We start from the raw sequence: 17,012 nt of genomic DNA, 5'->3' as shown, positions 1-17,012 counted from the left end.
CTCTCTCTCTCTCTCTCTCTCTCTCTCTCTCTCTCTCTCTCTCTCTCTCTCTCTCTGACCAAATTGTCAGATACTATATAAAGGTCTTGTCGGACGAAGATCACAAAGCTTTTACAAATACAGGACTTGAGTACAAATAACAATATGTTGAGCTTTGGATCAGTGAATGGCTCCACGTACAAATGCAAAAAATACCTTGGAATCACAAAAAAACATTAGGCAGTGCCAGTAAAATGTGCATTAAGTCTCACGATAAGTTGTTGTTTGCACATTGTTTGTGCATGGGTCTAGACTCTCGTAAGTACCATGAAGGCAAAGATCTATATGACATTTCTTGCCGAAGAGGCCAAACAAGCCACCACCACCACTGCTAGAAGAAGATTTCTTGGACTTGTGAGAGGGCGTTGATGCTCACGGGGTGGCGGGCTTTTTCGGGGCGTTTTCTACGCTCTGCAATGGAATCAGTCTCCGAGAATGACTCCTTGTCCCCTCGCACACCGTTGTCGGCACGCCTAGCACTGCCCATGATGCTATTCTCTCTCTCTCTCTCTCTCTCTCTCTCTCTCTCTCTCTCTCTCTCTCTCTCTCTCTCTCTCTCTCTCTCTCTCTCTCTCTCTCTCTCTCTCTCTCTCTCTCTCTCTCTCTCTCTCTCTCTCTCTCTCTCTCTCTCTCTCTGCGGTTACGTAATACGGTTGCCTTTCAATATGCCATCCACATGCTTCCGGGACTGGCCTCTCTTTACATTTCCTCTCTCTCTCTCTTTCTCTCTCTCTCTCTCTCTCTCTCTCTCTCTCTCTCTCTCTCTCTCTCTCTCTCTCTCTCTCTCTCTCTCTCTCTCTCTCTCTCTCTCTCTCTCTTTTGACATTGAAATGGAACATGATGGCAGTTACATGGCATGTCCTTCCTTATAAATTTGACTCGTGGCTTTTAAACTGTCATTTGACCCAAAGCTGTCGTAGTTCCAATCAACATCTCACACATTGCATACTAACATAAAAAGTCCAGCAATCTCCAAATTATCTAAGATTATGTACATGGAAAAGGCCAATAAGATAAGGGAGCACAGATCCATTTTGAAACATTTTGCATGAAGTATCCGCATGACTTGAGTCCAGCCTCTCTCTCTCTCTCTCTCTCTCTCTCTCTCTTTCCGACAACAGCATCACAAAGAGACAAGAGCAACTAGAAGTGTAAGGTATTGTGCTACAGCACTCTCTCTCTCCCTCTCTCCCTCCCCCTCTCTCTCAGGCAGTGCCAAAAAATCCCATGTCGACAAATCTTCTGAAGTTTATGAGGTGAGTTGTCAAGTTGTGGAGGTGGAGAACACGCGGTAGTCGAGGAGGAGGAGGCATGGGCACTGAGGAGGTGGGAGGACCAGCGAACCTTTGAGTACATAGGCTGCCACTAGGTGTCGTCTGCGACTACCTATCTCACATCCGGTAGCTTCTGTGAAGATGTGCTTGAAGGGGCAGGCGAGGAGAACCAGCAAGTTTGACTCTCGAGCAGCCTGACGATCATACAAGTTCAATCGGGACACACACCTTAACCATTCCACGTCGGCGCGGGAGCATTTAGGATAGAGTCCCAATATAGCCTGCCTAGTTAGGATGAGCAAACGAGTTCATTTGGGACACACCCCTTAACCATTCCGCGTTGGCGTGGTAGCATTTAGGATAGAGTCCCAATATAGTCGCCCAAAAGTTTTTCTCAATCCATTTAATTTATTTTAATCTCAATCCAATTCCAGATGGCACTTGATTGTTGAGCATTCCACGTAGGGTCCCGAGCTTGATGTGCTTATCATCATACAGGTGTTAATCTTTGTAATCCTATCTACCCGGACATGACCCTTCAACATATCGCGTCTACGGGGAACAAGTTAAGGCATGAATTAACATGAGCTAATGCTTTCACTATAAATCATTAACTAAATGAACAAAACGACATGAACATCTTTATTTACTCCTTTATCTACCAGATCATAAACCTTTCTTCACACTTTGACTCGCTCACCTTTGCAGTTTTGAAAACAAAAAGATGCAAGTTTCTCAAGAAGGCCGCCCTTACCTTGCTTAACAGCGCGCTCCAATCCCTTGCTACCCTAAAATGGGACTTTATCCTAAACTGTCCCGCACCGACGCGGGAGCAATTAGAGCAGTGTCCAAGTGTTTTTTGTTACATTTGTAAATAGCAAGAGCAACGTCCACCTAATGGGTGGACCTTGCTTTGGAGACATGCTTTGGAAAATTATATGCTCTGTGCATAGTTGAACAACGAGGAGCAACGATGTCTAGGGTTGAAAAACATTTAAAACACAGCTCTTTTGAGACATCAAAGAGGTTTTAATGATAAAAACTTGGGCGAACATAGATAAAGAGGAAAATGGATCATAAAGGTGTAGTTCATCAACGTTATGAAGGAAAATGAAACGTCGAGAAATAAGTTGAGAGAGGTGTAGTCGATTGAGGTTCTGGGAAAAAAAAAACACTTAACCTCTTGAAAACATTTTCCCTAGGTTTTGGCATTTTCAGACTTAGTATCTGAAAGCGTGTGGCATGGGTAAAAAAACACCATTGGTTTGTCTTCTCCAAGAGATTGTGGTGTGGAAAAAGTGGTCTTTGTTTCGCTCTAGGACAATAGTTGTTCAGCATGTGCTATCAGTTGCCATATGACTATAATGGTTATGATAAGCCTAAATTTTGAGGATTTATAGCAAATAAGGCAAATGCAAATTGGATAGTAGTTCATACTGCCTACTTTGGAGGAGCCAAGAAAAAGATGCTAAACGAAGAGATATCATGTGTTTTTTAAGCACATTGTAAGTTAATATACACTCCTCTTTTCAAGAGAAGCATAAATATTGTGTTGAAAATGGTTACATGCACCATCTAAACATGCAGTACAAGTGTGCAAGGACGAACTCAAATAGTTCTAGAGAACGGGACATGCTATTTTGGATAAGATTCCAACATCAAAAACTTGGTTGTCATGGTGGGATGTTAGAGTGCCACACTGAGGAGATAGATTTGTTGCTCAAGATGAGTCAGGTTCTTTTGTCCCAAGCACAAATCTTTCTAAGGCTAAACATGCAAGTATGCATGCTTCAGTTGGTTATAAAAAAATTCATTGGTCTTTATGAAGTCAATTGTGTAGATATGTCACTAGCAGTTCTTCAAAGTGTGCGTTATAACACCTACTTGAAGGGCATGTAATCATCCATAGGACCAATGTGGTAGACTTGGTAGCTAGATTTATGAACAATCATGTTTGCATCAAATAGAATACTGGTTGATGCAGCTCAATCATCAGTTCTAGAAATGCAAATACCAAGTCTAGAAATGAATAGAGATACAATACAAGATTTAAGTGTGTGCAAAAATCGTAGTCAGTTTTTCTTAACCCTGATGAAAGTCTTGAAGACGATTGCCATATATCAAAGTTTGTTACTACCACTACACCATTTTGAACCGTACCACAAGCAAGCAAAATGCTTCCACTGTTCCTAGTCTTTGATGGGAGAAGAAGGTGCCTCAGACAGTTTGGGCAATTAGGCGCACAGAGCCTGACAGAAAAATAAGTGTTTTGGTGTTCTTCTCGGAGAGAAAGTACGTTGTAGTAGGTCCATAAACAACAATTAGTGTGAAAAATGGTGAATATTCATGTCCCTTGCTTTTTTTTTTTTTGGGGGGGGGGGGGGGGGGGGGGATATCGTGATGTGGGTGCCAAACCAAGAGGAATTGTGGAGGGGTTCGTATGGTTTTGGAACGAGAGTAACACTCATGCATGGAATATTGATGAGATGATTATTGGACCTCTTCGGCCAGTTCCAAGGATGTGGGTCGTGGAAGAAGGAACCTATCTACTTTCATGGGAGGTTAAGATGCTGCAAAACAATGGATTTGTGCTACAAGGAAGCAATGCAGCAACACAACACAACCTCTGCCCTATTGGGCAATGTGAAACACAGCCTAGTTCGGTCTATGCTAAATTCAGAGATGGAAAGCATCTTAGATGGAGGTCAAAATTAACCAAAGACTTCAATGAGAGGATAGCCACTGGGCCTAATCATGCAAGCACTAATAGTGAGAGAGGTTATATTGGTACCTACTGTGTTGCATGTTTTTCATGGTAGCACTCTTGCCTTGCTTCAACAGGGGGTTACTTATGCTATGACCATTGCAAACTTCTCTCGATGTACTTGTGAGGATTTCCAAAAAAGAGATAGCAAGTGCCTCACGTATATGCATTGTAAACACACATACTTTGTGTATTTTTGAGTCCTTGGGTTGGATTCTATAGCTCATGATCAATTTGTGCTTCAGGCAGCACTGACAAAAGTAGAGTTGTTCCAGGATTGTCTGGGACACCAGAGTTTCAACATAGCATTGACTTTTTGAGCTAAGGTTTATGGCCCTCTATGCATTGTTTTGATAGCTTATGTTATTTAGTCAATTAAGAATTTATATTATCGCAATGATCACCTTTTATTGATTAAGCATTTTTTTGGACTACTTGCACTTGACATTATGGAAGGGATTAATACAAAAAATACTTCTATGCTACGATTCTCTTTATTTTTGCTCGGAAAAATGCCACACTCGGTTTTTTTCGCGCAGTGTATGGATCTCCTCTTGGAGGGTCGATGCCACGTGGATGAAGGATTCTTGCTTTGCATCCGCTGGAAACAACCCTCGGGGGATTCACTAGTAGTACTAGGAACACGTTGTCAGGAGTTTTTTGGAGCAAGGGATTGCGCATATGTACATATACATGCATGGTGCATCCAATAAAGAATTGCCCATTTTTCAGAGCCATGTGGTTACGTGGGGCCCACATGTGTACAGGTAGGACAACATGTACATAGTGCATCGATTTTCACTATTACCAGTACCAGTGTGTTTTTTCTACAATAATGAGGAGTTGGTAGCACGTAAAACTTCTCGAGAAAGCTATCCGCGGGCCGACGACATGAGGTAAGCAGGTGCGTCAGATGGCATCTAGTGGCGTCAGGAGGCCGAATGGGGTCAATATTTGCACGTGGAGAAGTACGGACACAACGTGGGTGTTTCCTTGTGATAATTATGCAGAAAGGTCATCATGAGGACCACTTTTTGGGGCCACTTCACATGGTGGCGGGATGCATTATTGAAAAGAAATGAGTGCCAGGTGTGCGGATGATGCAAAAAGGTGACAACTATGCACTGCGAGGTCAGTTTTTGGCCTGTTCGGGGTCCGTTTGAGGTCAACTAAAAGGCCAAGGGTGCCCAAGTGAAAAAGCTAAGTGTGGGAACTGAAGAAACATAGAGAAGACCAGAAAAAACGTGGAGAAGAGAGGAGGAACAACCGCAGGTGTGTTTTTGGGGTTTTTGGAGCCTGTTTTGGCCGTAAACTGCTCATCCGAGGTCGGATTTGAGCACTTTGACATTGTAGACTGGTGTTTTGGGCCGTTCCAGACGCGATGGCACTGTCTATTTTGCCAAATTCCTCACTATTTTTCTGCTGTTTTGGCTGTGTAAGTTTCTCCTATGAGCAAAGCTTCTGCTCCAATTTGTGATTGTATTTGGTATCTTTTACTCATATTGTGTCAGCTATTTTCCCCATTGGTGTTGGCCCAAGCTTTATTGTATCTAAACATAAAAAATTCTCCTCTTTTGAACTGAGTTTTGTGTGTGTGTGTGTGTGTGTGTGTGTGTGTGTCTGTGCGGAGTGGGCAAGTGGATAGTCTCTCTCCTCTCACTCCATCGGTGTGTGTCCTGTCTCGGCCAGGTGTGTTGTGTAAGCAGAGTGGTGCCCCCTAGTGTGTGTGTGTATCTTCCCAATAGTGTGTGTTTCCATCCCGCTCACAACGTCACCTGCGTGCATCAAAACTGTCATTTTACCCCCTATATACGGGACCCTCCTTTGTAAAATCTACCTTTTTGGCCTTATAAACCCCCCCTATTGTACACTCATGTGACATCATACAATAATCCTTAGTGAAGACCCCGGGAAACAACCTAGGGCTTTCTGGCCCTGCTCTTGTTGCGCACATCTCGAATCAACGCATTCCAAGAGATGACATTCCATATAGGAAGCTCCTCAGTGACATTTTATACATATCGACCAAGACAATACTACCAAGCACGACATCTTTCTTCAATAGCCTCCGACTCACAATATACTTCTGAGTTTTTGTGCCCATATGAGCATCTTGTGTAGAGCCACATGCCTTCAAGGTACGTGCAAAGGTAATTGCATATGGAGAGCGGCCTTCGATTCGCAATTGCTGGCTTTCCAAACAGAACATTAGACACCACAACATTGTGGTGAAGAGAGAGGAGAGAGAATGTGGGGATGAGCCACCGCTCGTAATAAGCACCAGAAATTATCCTAACATAGCAGCGAGGTCTCTTTATGACTGCTAATGTAGCTTTGATAAGAAAACCATGCAAAATTTTGGTACAAAGGAAGCGTGCAGCAAGCCGAGCGCAATGCAAGGAAGACAAGAAACTTGTTGTTGGCCATTACCAATGAAGATGCTGCCAAACGACGTGGGCAGGACATGGACTGCCAAGCGCTGCCTGTGATTAAAAAAGCGCGCACTCATTCAGGCTGCCGAGTGTTGCTTGCGATTAAAAAAGCGTGCGTTGGTTTGATCTATCTGCGATTAATAAAGCGAGCATGAGCCGTTAGAAAAGCTCTTCCACGTGGGTTAACGAGATTACCCTGCAGGTATTGACGAGAATAATGAAGATGCTGCAAATGACGTGGGCAGGCTATGGACTGCCAAGCGCTGCCTGCGATAAAAAAAAGCCTAAACGAGTGTTGCTTGCGATTAAAAAGCATGCGTTGGTTTGATCTGTCTGCGATTAATAAAGCCAACATGAGCCGTTAGAAAAGCTCTTCCACGTGGTTTAACCAGAGGCCACGGATTTGAAATAGGCTCCTACGCTACCGAAGTAACAAGATGTAACCTTGATGCACCTTGGTAGAGTATTAGGGTATGGTCACGCAAGGCTTAGTTTTCAGTTGCAACGCCCGACCACCTTTGACGACGTGCAGGTTCCACCAGCAAAGTTGTCTCACTATGCCAAAACAAGCAATCTTCAAACTATGCCCGTTAGTTGCTAGTCAGCTCAAGCATTCGCTCACATGTTGTGTCTCGTTCTCTCTCTCTCTCTCTATTGCCCGTCATACTTTGAGCACCGTACCTGCCATGTCAGACCCGATCGAGGCTTACTGATAACTAAGCCTTGCGTGACCATGCCCTTATGTTAACAAAAAGAAGCTCCTCACAACTATGGAAATGTATATTGTGAAGTCTTTGGTACTCCTATGTGTTGACTTGGGGTCTTGTGAGTCGGACCACGGCTAAAAAAATACATTTTTCCTAACCGAACAAAGTAAGGGGAAACTTGAAATTCTCCCGGTTTTTAGGTCAAAATTTAAAGCTTTTGCCGGTAATTACACTAAAACTTCTGTAAATTTGCCGGTTTTCTTAAAGGCAAGCTCAAAATCTAACCAGGATTTTATAATTTTAACCGGTTAAACTACAGTAGACCCCGGTTTTTTTCTAACACTGCTTGTGACTTCGTTTGCATGCTAGGTTCGTAGATAAAGCAACTTAACAAGGTCCTCCCATGGTTGCTTTTCATATTTGTTTGACATGAACTCTACATCAATTTGCGTTAAGGTTGGCACAATATCCACAAGGCTAGCTGCTACTAATCTAGTAACATGTTCAAGCACTTGCATGAGGCGTTCTCCCATGGTGATTCATAAGTAGTATCAAGGTTTCTAACATTGAGATGACAATAACAGGGGCGATAGCATATGAAGTTGCATGTACATTTTGTATAAATTGGTGTGGATGCCATAGATAGATCTTTCTTTACATCAATTAACAATTCTTCAGTTTAGATGGTGTTCACTAGGGTAGAGGAGCCAGTAAGTCGTCGGGCCTCAGTTGTGATTTGGCCGGCCCCCAGTATAATGTACAATTAACTAACCAAAAGAGACGCACTTGCACATCAAAAGTGAGTAGCTTGGTGGTTACTTGCATGGAGCGGATTGGTCATGGAGGGGGTTCAAACCTTGCTGGCCGTTTCGCTTCTAAATACACTCTTGTTTGGCTTGCTACTCGCCCTCAAAATTTTTACACAGGAATATAGTGTCGCCTGCAACACGCTTGCGTCAAAACACCATCAATGGCAAGATTTTTGCTGCAATAAGTTGGCGCACAAGCTTTCGAATGCGCCATTCCCTACTCGAAACAATAAAACATAGCCTGCACCGTGTGGATTTCAATCTCACCGTCTCTATATTGGGACTTCTACCCTATGTAGCTTTATGCATGTTCAAAGTTCCTTTTAGTCCAAAAATTAAGAATTCTTTGTCTGAATTTTGCAACATTTAAAACTGCAAGATATTGGTAAATCGTTGTGTAGTTGCATAGGTTGTAAATAGATAGACACTTGTGGAACGAACCTTGCTTTATTTTGCACTATGGGCAGGCCACTTGATTTTATCACTTGTTAGAAATGCAAAAACTTTTAAACCTGTCTTGTACATTTATATACTTTTTCAACTCTTTACCTTGATTATGTAGAAGCGTTTTTCGGAACCCAGTTGTGCCACTTGGCAGCTCCTCTTGGGGTTTGTATTAAAGGCAAAAAGAGAAGAGAGAGAGAGAGAGAGAGAGAGAGAGAGAGAGGGAGGTATGTCTAGTCAATTATGGAAAAAGTAGTTTTTAAGTGGTATTTCGTCCGGATACTTTGGAAATTGGGGGTATGTATTTTTGTTATGTGCGTGTGCAACTGGCGCAGGTTCCAGAAGTTCTCAATGTCGGTGTCTTGCCAATAGTGCCAGGAGGCTCGGGGAGCCTCTTTCGAGGGTGACGCAACGGCTGGCTTAGGCGGTGTAGCTGACCTCTCTCTCTCTCTCTCATACTCATAGACACACCAACAGGGTGTGGCTGCAGCAGGGGTCTCTCTCTCTCTCTCTCTCTCTCTCTCTCTCTCTCTCTCTCTCTCTCTCTCTCTCTCTCTCTCTCTCTCTCTCTCTCTGTGCGCGCGTGTGTGTGTGTGCGCATCGCAAGCCTAATATAAGCGGCCAACAATGAAGGAGCTCTCGAGAGTTGCAGCAATCGCTTCAGCCCCTTCCGCCAGAAAGCTCTAGGTTGATTATGTAGAAGCGTTTTTCGGAACCCTGCAAGGAGAGTTGTGCCACTTGGCAGCAACTCATTGGGGCTTGTATTAAAGGCAAAAATAAAAGAGAGAGAGAGAGAGAGAGAGAGAGAGAGAGAGAGAGAGAGGAGAGCTGCAGCAATCGCTTCAGCCCCTTCCGCCAGAAAGCTCCAGGCTGATTTCAGCTAATGCAAGGTGAGGGCCTCTGTCCCCATGCTATCACTTAGGCATGCATCTTGAAGGCATGTGCACTTCAAAAAGTACAAAGGCTAGAGGAACTTACTTTTCGGAATGGCGTGCACTGATTGTTTGCAGGATATGCTCATCAGGAGCGAGGCCAAAAAGCTCTAGGCTGATTTCAGCAAATGCAAGGTGAGGGCCTCTATCCCGATGCTATCACCTACGCATCCTACGCATGCATCTTGAAGGCATGTGACTCTATGCAAGATGCTGATATGGGCTTAAAAATTCATTCTATTACTGTTAGTCAGGGGCTATTGTTGTGCTTGGCAATGCCTCAAACCTTTCCTGATGCAATCGCATAAGCTGCAGCTCCTTCCGCCATCACCGTTGCCTATGTGTGGTTGATATGTATGCCAAATGTGGTGCACTTCAAAAGGCACAAAAAGTGTTTGAAGAGCTTCCTATCCGGAACGTCGTCTTTTGGAGTGCATTGATTGTGGGATATGCACAACAGAAGCAGGGCCACAAATCTTACCAAGGCAGCAGGATACATTTGTGATAGTGGGTTACTTGAATAACACATACTTAGCCAACACGTTAGTCAGTATGTATGTTAAGCGTGGTGTACTTGTCCAAGCACAACAAGTCCTTGTTGAGCTGTTTTGCTTGGCACTGCTCGATATGTATGCCAAATGTGGTGCACTTCAAAAGCAGCTTGCGGAGCTTACTGTTTGAAACGACGTGTCTTCAAATGCAGTGATTGTGGTATACCCACAACAAGAGCAGGGACAAAGAGTTGTAGGCTGTTTTCAGCAGATGCAAAGTGCTGGGCCCTGGCATTTGTCTAGATGAAATCACCTACGCGTGCATCTTGAAGGTATGCACGGCTAGGTAGCTCTAGGCTATTTTCAGCAGATGCAAAGAGAGAAAATGCAATCACCTACACATGCAACTTGAAGGAATCTGGCATCATGCAAGATGTTGGTATTAGCAAAAGAGTTTACGATGATATTGTTATTCAGGGGCTGTTGATAGAAAACTTCGTGCTTGGCACTGCCTTGGTCGACATGTTTGACAAAGGTGGTGTACTTCATAAAGCACAAAAAGTGCTTGCTATCTGGAATGTTGTTTATTGGGATGCACTGATCATGAGATATTCTCAACAGAGGCAGGGCTAAGAAGCTATGGGCTGTTTTCAGCAGATGTAAAGAGAGTGCAGCTATCCAAATGCAATCGCGTACTCTTGTATTTTGAAGGCATGTGGCATTAGGAAAGATGCTTATACGGGCAAAGGAATTCACGATGATATTGTTAGCCAGGGGATGTAGAAAAGAAACATAGTTACTTGGCACTGCCTTGATTGTTAGTCAGTGGGCTGTTGTTGTGCTTGGCAATGCCTCAAACATCTCCTGATGCAATCACATAAGTTGCAGCTCCTTCCGCCATCACCAATGCCTATGTGTGGTCGATATGTATGCCAAATGTGGTGCACTTCAAAAAGCACAAAAAGTGTTTGAGGAGCTTCCTGTCCAAAACGTTGTCTTTTGGAGTGCATTGATTGTGGGATATGCACAACAGGAGTAGGGCCACAAATCTTACCAAGGCAGAAGGATACATTTGCGAAAGTGGGTTACTTAAATAACACATACTTAGCCAACATGTATGTCAAGCGTGGTGTACTTGTCCGAGCACAACAAGTTCTTGATGAGCTGTTGTGCTTGGCACTACTCGATATGTATGCCAAATGTGGTGCACTTCAAAAGCAGCTTGCAGAGCTTACTGTTTGAAACGACGTGTCTTCAAATGCATTGATTGTGGTATACCCACAATAGGAGCAAGGACAAAGAGCTATAGGCTATTTTCAGCAGATGCAAAGTGCTGGCCTTTGTCTCGATGAAATCACCTATGCGTGCATCTTGAAGGTATGTAGGGCCAGGTAGCTCTAGGCTGTTTTCAGCAGATGCAAAGAGAGAATATGCAATCACGTACATGTGCAACTTGAAGGAATTTGGCATCATGCAAGATGTTGGTATCGGCAAAAGAGTTTACAATGTTATTGTTATTCAGGGGCTATTGACAGAAAACTTCGTGCTTGGCAGTGCCTTGGTCGACATGTATGCCAAAGGTGGTGTACTTGATAAAGCACAAAAAGTGCTTGTTGTCTGGAATGTTGCCTATTGGAATGCACTGATTGCAGGATATTCCCAACAGAGGCGGGGCCAAGAAGCTATGGGCTATTTTCAGCAAATGTAAAGAGAGTGAAACTATCCAAATGCAGTCACATACTCTTGTATTTTGAAGGCATGTGGCATTAGGCAAGATGATTATATGGGCAAAGGAATTCACGATGATATTGCTAGCCAGGGGCTGTAGAAAAGAAACGTTGTTACTTGGCACTGTGTTGGTTGACATGTATGCTAGATGTGTTGTAATTCATAGAGCACTCTTTGTATGCACACATACACTTACACACACACACACACACACACACACACACGCAGTTATCTCTATGAAGCACTAGTTTTGTTTTCACGCAATATCCACTACACAAGCAAACATGGAGAGGAAGAGATGAGTCTTTCTTTTGTGAGCTCACTTAAAGACTGTGCTAAGAATAAGGATTTGTACCAAGGCATCAGGATACATGCTGATATTTGTGATAGTGGGTTACTTGAAGAAAACACATACTTAGCCAACAGGTTAGTTAGTACGTACTTCAAGCTATTGAGAAGAGAAATCGTGCTTGGCACTGCCTTTGTCGATATGCATGTCAAATGTAGTGCACTTCACAAAGTACAAAGGCTAGAGGAGCTTACTTTTTGGAACAACATGCACTGATTGCGAACACGTTAGTTAGTACTTAGCCAACACGTTAGTTAGTACGTACTTCAAGCTATTGAGAAGAAAAGTCATGCTTGGCACTGCCTTTGTCGATATGCATGTCAAATGTAGTGCACTTCACAAAGTACAAAGGCTAGAGGAACTTACTTTTTGGAACAACATGCACTGATTGCGAGATACACACAACAAGAAAAGGGCCGAAAAGCTCTAAGCTGATTTCAACAAATGCAAGGTGAGGGCCTCTTTCTTGATTCAATCACCTACGCATGCATCTTGAAGGCTTGTGACTCTGTGCAAGATGCTGATATGGGCTGAAAAATTCATTTTGATATTGTTAGTCAGGGGTTGTTGTCTAATGTTGTCATTTAGAATTCATTCATTTTGGGATACGTGCAACAAGAGCAGGCCAGAAAGCTTCAGGTTGTTTTCAATAGATGCAAAGCAAGGGTATCTCTCTAGATGCAATTACATACAAGTGCATCTTTAAGGCATGTGGCTCTACGTGAGATGTTGATATGAGCTTGAAAAATCATTTTGATATTGTTAGCCAGATGTTGCTGAAAAAAGATGTTCTTGGTAATGCCTTGGTTGACATGTCTGCTAAATGTGGTGCACTTCAGAGAGCACAAAAAGTGCTCCAGGAGCTTCCTGTCCGGAGTATGGACTCTTGGAATGCACTGATTGCAAGATTTTCCCCAGAGGGGCAGGGCACAATGCTCTTGTCTGTTTTGAGCAGATGTGAAATGAGGGTCTCTTGGCACTACCTTGGTCAATATGTATGCTAAATGTGGTGCATTTTAAAAATTCACTCTAATATTGTTAGTCCGGTGTTGTTGCTAAAAATTTCGTGATTGGAAATGCCTTGGTTGATATGTATGCCAAATGTGGTGCACTTCAGAAAGCACAGAAAGTGCTTGAGGAGCTTCCTGTCCGGAATGTCCTCTCTTGGAGTTCACTGATTGCGGGATATGCGCAACAGAAGCACATCCAAAAATCTCTAAGTTGTTTTTTGCAGATGAAAATTGAGGGCCTCTCCCCTGATGTAATCACTTACGTGCCTCTCTCCTGATGCAATCGCTTATGCACCTCTCCTGATGCAATCACATGTGCGTGCATCTTGAAGGCATGTGGCTCTACGCAGATGTTGATATGGGCATAAAATTCACGCTGATACTCTTAGTCAAGGGCTGTAAAAAAAAGACGTTGTGAGGGAGCTTACTGTTTGGAGTGGCGTCTCTTAGAATGCACTCATTGCACTTTCTTGGGGAACATGTTGGTCAGTATGTGCGGTGCACCTATCATGGCGCAACAAGTGTTGTGCGGGATGTTTTTTGATTATAGGACATGCTGAGAATAAGGATTCGTACCAAGGCAGTAAAATTCATGCTAATATTTTCGATAGTGGGTTACTTCAAACGAACGCATTCATGGGGAACATGTTGGTCAGTATGTATGTCAATTGCAATGCACGTGTCATGGTGCAACAAGTCTTTGACGAGCTTCCTGTGTGAGATGTTGTCTCTGATTGTAGGATATGCCCAACAGAGGCAGATCCAGGAAACAAGTATTTCTTTTGTGAGATCACTTAAAGACTGTGCTGTGCAGTAAAATTCATGCTAATATTCGCGATAGTGGATTACTTGAAATGAACACATAATTGGGGAACATGTTGGTTGTTGCACCTGTCATGGTGCAAGAAGTCTTTGACGAGATTCCTATGCGAGATGTCACCTTTGATTGTAGGATATGCCCAATAGGGGTAGGGCTAGGAAACAAGTATTTCTTTTGTGAGCTCACTTAAAGACTATGCCGAGAAGAAGGATTTGTACCAAGGCAATAGGATTCATGTAGATATTTTCAATAGTGGGTTACTTGACAGGAACACATACTTGGGGAACATGTTGGTCAGTATGATCGTCAAGTGCAGTGCAACTGTCATGGCACAACAAGTCTTTGACGAGATTCCTGGACGAGATTCCTGTGCGGGATGTTGTGTCTGATTGTTGCAGGATATGCCCAAAAGGGGTATCACGAGGAAACTCTGGGCTGTTTTGAGGAGATACAAAGGGAGGGCCTATCTCCAAAAGCAATCAGGTGCATTTTGAAGGCATGTGGATTTATGCTAAATGTGGTGCACTTCAAAGAGCACTAGAACTTCTAAAAAATCTTCTTGTCCGGAGTGTGAATAAGTTCTTGGAACGCATTGATTGCAGGATTTGCCCCACAAGGGCAGGGCTAGATAGCTCTAGTCTATTTTCAACAGATGCAAAGCGATGGCCTCTCTCTTAATTGCAGGATTTACTCCAAAAAGGCAGCACCGAAAATCTCTAGGACAGCAGATGCTAAGCAAGGGCTGTTGCAGAAAGATCTCGTGATTGGCCGTGTTTTGATCTATATGTATGCCGGATGGGGTGCCCCAAAGATTGCAACTTTGTGTATGTGTGTGCGTGTGAGCCTATGAACGGATAGTAAGGCAGATTCAACATTCCCTGAAACCAAGAACATCAGAAGTAGTGCAGGTAATGGTAGGCATGATAGAAAAAGTGAATGCGACAGTCGACATGTTTGCATAAATTATAGATTGGATGACAATGGCATAACTTATACCAGTGGCAAGGTGGCAGAACAATGTAAGGAAAATCTAGGAGACGATTCATCCAAGATTGTGCATCGATCCACACGACCAATACCAAAGGTACACTTATATTTTGATTTTGATTTTCTCTATGTGATTTAGAAAGTACTTAATTTACATCATGTACTCATCAAAGCAATTAATTTACATCAATTCCATTCTAAAGGTTGGAGATGAAGGTGAAAAGGGCTGAAGAATTATTGTGATGCCCAACAAAGAGACACATAGACAATACACCATGGCATGGCAATGTGGAATGATATATGTCTTCAGAAAACATCGGTACTGAGTTCTTCCTTGTACAGTTGTCGTATTTTTACAATAAAAAAGTCTCTCCAAAACTGGTGGAGAAGCATAAGTCCTTGTTCAACATTGGAGGGGATAAAAGTGGCGAGGGAAGGGCACGTTCCCTTGGTATTATTATAAATGTGAAGAATGGTGCAAACTCCACACCATACATACGTATGTTTTTTTTTAAAATGGGCACAAGCATAGCAAATGCAAGAAATGCATCTCTCTCCATCTTTATTGTAATGTGTATATTTTCACCTCCATACATCTTTTAATGCAAAATCGCATTTGTTATGCAAGGTCATAGAGTTTTTGGTGAAAGCTTTGAGGAGAGATGCTACAAAGCTTTCAAAATAAGAGATGCGATGAGGTGAAAGGTACAACACTGCTCTTCTTGTTTAATCCACACCATTTCCACAGCAAATCGATCAAGGCATACTAGTTGAAATCTACAAAATCCCTCCAAATGAACTCATGTCCTGCACTTTTTCTTTTGCAGTTCCCACATATGTGGACTTGTATCCTATATTTACATATATTTTGAGTTGGACCCCAAAGCTCAAAATACGCCTTATTTCAAAGGAGTCTTACCATGTGACGAGCGAGATTTTTCGAGCGAAGGAAAATTCGAGCAAATGAATAAAGAAACCAAATGGGCTTTGATAAGAAAGATGAATGAAGATCCTACTTTAGTAATAGTAGGATCTTGAATCCTTAAGTAATCGTAGCAATATGATTGTTCAAAATTAGACTCTAGATTCTTTTGCACAGTTGATACTTGATGTCGAGCAATGAGAAACCCAAGCTAGTAGCAAAGCTATTACAAACCATGCAATGATCCACAACTACATTCAACACCATATTTTTTATTTTAACTTTAAATTTTACGGAGCAATCTAATGCAAGTCAACAATGCTCATACATCTACAAAGTTTCTAAAACTGTACTAAGAGAGAATTGCCATATCTTATACAAAAAAAGGAGAGATTTCTTTAGATTTGTAAGATAACAAGTGGAATATTTAGTGGAATATAGAGAACAGCATGTCGTGTCTCTGCACTCTAATGACAACAAGAAATGCTATGGTTCTATCTCGTGACTATGAAGAGTCACACTCGTCATCAATAAAGACATTGCATCTCTGACACTTCTTGTGGGTGTCAAAATCGTATCGTATATCAAGAGCCATGGTTTTTGCAATCCCCTCAGCATAAACTGGCAACACACTTCCATACAAAAAGAAAAAGATAAGTCTCACGCAAGCAATACAAAATCTACATCCTAAAAGCACAAGAAATCTCAAATTGTTGTTTGAATCATTATCCATAATTTTCAAATACTAAACAATGATACAAAAAAGTGACAAATAGGTCCCCAAAACGACTTTTTGAGAAACCATTAATTAGTTTAGGGGGGGGGGAAAGGAAAATGGAAGGGTGGGGGTAGGGTGGGGGGGGGGGGGCGTAATTGCTTTTTTTTAGTGCTTAAGGGCACCTCCAATAGTACCGTAGGCTTCTAGCCTAGTGGTTAAGGTTGAGCCTTTGTTCTCCTATGTGTTGAGGTCAAGTCCTACCCATTAGCGTTGATTTTAAATTGTGAGTTGAATGGAGATGCTAATTGGAGATGCTAAAGCATCTTGGGAAGATTCTATGTAATGGAAAGTAAAAGTGACAAAATAGCATAAAAGTATGATGGAAACATAAAATAGGTGGGGGAAATGAAGTGTAAGGTGGACTCTCACTAGTCATCAAAGGGGTTGACACGCGAAGGCATATCACCCACATCATCAACATCAAGAGAGGTGGAGGCTCCCTCTCTGCTTCGCTTTTTAGGGCGAAATAATGGTTGCACATAATCTGAAATCAAAGTGCCATCAATGTCGACTGCTGCACATGGCC

This window comes from Adiantum capillus-veneris, chromosome 15, assembly GCF_014529385.1.
Source record: "Adiantum capillus-veneris isolate H3 chromosome 15, ASM1452938v2, whole genome shotgun sequence".
Taxonomy (NCBI): domain Eukaryota; kingdom Viridiplantae; phylum Streptophyta; class Polypodiopsida; order Polypodiales; family Pteridaceae; genus Adiantum; species Adiantum capillus-veneris.
The sequence above is the reverse complement of the archived record's forward strand: the minus strand, read 5'-3'. Positions refer to the sequence as shown.